Here is a 3,751-nt window from a genome sequence, read left to right on the forward strand (position 1 = left end):
AACAGCAATACTTGGATCAATTTCCTCTGTGAGAAATCCAGAAACCAGATCAGAGGCTCCTGCATCCTGGGCAAGCATGAAACCAGTCACATCAAAGCCAACAGGTAAATCTGTGGTAATCATTCCCCCCCAGCATAGCCCATAGCAATCAAAAGATCGTTCCCAACTCCCAGCTTCTTCCTGGGGAGGGAAAGAGAAGACTGAACATAGACCTAATGTTTAGACTTCTCAGGGGCTGGAGACTGGTTTCTGCCTTACATGAATATAAGCACTGACAGGAAATGGCACCAAGGTGGGGGCCACTAAGAACAAAGGTGGTGATATGAATTAGCACACATGCACCTGCTATTTTCCCCCCATCCTCAGCTCAGCACAGCATGAATGGGAGAAAACCCCAAACTCTTGACTTCTCCCTGGGGAGGGAAGAATTGGAGCCTTGGGAAGGGACTGTCTGAGGGACTGGTTTCTGTTTCATCCAATTGGGAGCACTGGTGGGACCCAGCAAATTCAAGATGCCCAGAACCACTGAGAACCAAAAAGACTTGTGTGGCTTGCTGCTACTCCAAGGACAGAAGACAGAGGCTGATAAACTTAGCAGCTTCTCCCTCAAGGGGAAAGGTTATATCCAATGTTCCAGCTTCTCCAGGGGATGCTAAGGGATGAACTTCTTCCTAACCTGACTCAGAGTACAATTGGTACCCTGCATACTCTAGATGCCAGGGTGCCAGTGAGCATAAAAAAGCTGAGTACCAGATGGCAGCTCCAGAGAACCTGCAATACTGCAGACAAACACCAGAGGGAAAAAGAAATTACACACTCCAGAAAAAAGAACCAGAAATTGGGAATTTACATGCACAAGTCCAGAGAAGACACATCCCTGGAAGAAGTTGAGAAATCACCAGACTCTCTAGCTAGGATGATTGGTGAAGGTCTGTCCCTATATGATCCCAGTAAAGTCTTGGGAAGGTGGTTCTTTTTACAGATGCTTTGTTCATCCCAACACAAAGCAACAAGCCACATGAAGAAACAGGGAAACATGGCCTAACCAAAGAAATAAAATAAATCTCTAGAAACCAACTTTAAAGTAACAGAGGTATATGAATTATCTATCAAAGACTTCAAAATAATCTTCATAAAGGTGCTCTGTGAGCTTAGGAAAACAATGCATAAAAAATGAGATATCAACAAAGAGATAGAAAATATTTTAAAAGTACCAAACACAAATTTCAAGCTGAAGAATAAAATAACTGACTTGAAAAATTCACTTGAGAGGGTCAACAGAAGACTTGATCAAGCAGAAGAAATAATCAGTGATTCAAAGACAGATCATTTATTAATAAAATTTTCCTGTCAGAGAAGCAAAAGAAAAATGAATGAAGAGTTAAGAAAGCCAAAAGTATTACAAGACACTAGCAAACATACCACTATATACATTATGGGTGTCTTAGAAGGAGAAGAGAGAAAGAAAGAGGTAGAAAGCTTATTTGAAGAAATAATGGCCAAAATCTTCCCAAATCTGTGGAATGAAATGGACATCTAGATTCACAAAGCCCAATATATCCCATCAAGGATGAACCCAAAGAAGATCACATTGAGACATGTTTTAATCAAATTGTCAAAAACTCAAAGACAAAGAGAAAATTTTGAAAGCAGAAAGAAATATTTGAACTACCATGTTCACTGCAGCTTTATTCACAGTAAGCAAGAAAGGGAAACAACCTAATTGTCCATTGACAGATGAATAGATAAAGAAAATGTGGTATATGCATACAATGGAATATTATTTAGCCTTTAAAAAGAAAAACAAATTGTGATATTGTTACAACATAGGTAAACATTGAGGACATTATGCTAGGTGAAATAAGCCAGTCACAGAAGGAAAAATACTGATGATTCTACTTATATGAGGTGTCTAAAGTAGTCAAAATCTTAGAAGCAGAAAGAAGAATGGTGTTTTCCAGAGACTAATGGGAGGAGGAAATGGGGAGTTGCTTTGCGATGGGTATAGAGTTTCAGTTATGCAAAGATGGAGAAAGTTCTACAGATATGCTGTACAATAATGCTCATGTAGTTAACAATACTATACGGTACACTCAAAAATTTGTTAATCAGGTAGATTTCATGTTCTAAGTTTTTTACTACAGTTGAAGAAAAACTCATCCACAGAAGAATCCTATGAGGTAAACAAGTATACTTTTCCCCATTTTGTAGAGGACTCAGCTGAAGCACAAAGAGTTCCATTCACTTGCCCAAGGTCATATAGCTACTGAGTGGCACGGCCAGGGTATTAATCCAGATTTCAGTCCAGAGCATACATCTTAACACCTTCATCATTACCTGTCTGGACTGCTAAAGAGGTGTGACAACCAAGTACCTAACTCATCACACATGTAGACACTGGGTTCTTCCATCCGTGAACCAAACACCAATGTTTGCAAATCACCACTCTGTGGCCAAGCCTGTTCTAAGAACTAGAAGGCACACAAAAAGAGTTTAACACCCAACTCTTCCATCTTGGGAATTACAGCATATATGAATAGTAGTGTTTGCAAGTTTGGCTGCATATTTGAATCACCTGGGGAGTTATAAAATGATGCTGGTGGATGGGTCTCACCTCCTGAGATTTTGATTTAATTGATCTGGTCCATAGTCTGGGCATAAGGATTTTTGCAAGCTCCCCAGATGATTCTAATGTGCAGCCATTGAGGTGAACCACTGATGTACAGCAAATATTAACCCAAGTGAAAAAGTCTTTCCAAACATTTGTCTAAACAATCTAACAGGTGAGGATTCCAGAAAAAACAAGAGTGTGGCATCAGTATGGGGAAGCAAAAGAAAGTAAGTATGCAACCATGAAGTGAATGCTTGGTTTCTGATATCAGAGGCTTAAAGAAAAAGGTAGATTAAAACCGAAAAAGAAAGAAAAGAAAGATCCCAGTGTGCTGAAGGAAAGCCAAGTCCCCCAATATTCTTCCTGCCTATTCTTCCAATATAATACACAGCTGATCCCAACCTATCACATCCTAGTTGATGCCAACTTTATCAACTTTTCAATTAAAGTAAAACTTGATTTAGTGCAGTTAATGATTGACTATCTGTATGCCAAATGTATCTCTTGTATAACTGACTGTGTAATGGGTAAAATTGAGAAATTGGGCAGAAGTATTGAGTGGCCCTAAGAATCACCAAGGACCCAATATTACCATGCACATATAAAGGAGCCCATGCAAATGACCACTTAGGACAGAGAGAAACTCAGCACAAGTATTAAATTATAGCCACAATTGACCAGGACCTTAAAAAAAGAATTCAGAAGATTCCTGGAGGTATAATACTGTACATTTCTAATCATAGATACAACATCAAGTGGATGCCAGATAACTGTAGAGCCCTAATTCTTAGAAGACAAAGCTCCTCTGCCTTCCTTTGACCAACTTTCTCTGTTGCCAGTTCATGCTATAGCATGAATTATTAATCTGCTCACTCATTTGCTCTATTATGAGCTCAGTATGGTTAAACACACTCTTTGATACTGTTCTGAAAAAAAAATCTAATAGATAAAATATATTTGAGAGTTGTATGACCAGTGCAGGATGGAATTGTCAGAGAAAGCTGCAAGGGAAATTAAAGTTGGCACTGAAGGCTCAGTGAAGTTTGAGTAAGAGGACAGGACACAAAATATAAAAAGAAATAAAGAGCAGAATTGGCTTTATCCTGGGTGGAGGCAGGAGTAGGGCAAAGCACATGCCTT

General features: G+C 39.2%; 1 pseudogene; it reads left to right on the forward strand.

The window, feature by feature from the left end:
- Positions 1 to 649: 649 nt before the first annotated feature.
- Positions 650 to 3,430, forward strand: LOC123648196 (annotated as a pseudogene).
- Positions 3,431 to 3,751: the final 321 nt, after the last annotated feature.

This window comes from Lemur catta, chromosome 12, assembly GCF_020740605.2.
Source record: "Lemur catta isolate mLemCat1 chromosome 12, mLemCat1.pri, whole genome shotgun sequence".
Classification (NCBI taxonomy): Eukaryota; Metazoa; Chordata; class Mammalia; order Primates; family Lemuridae; genus Lemur; species Lemur catta.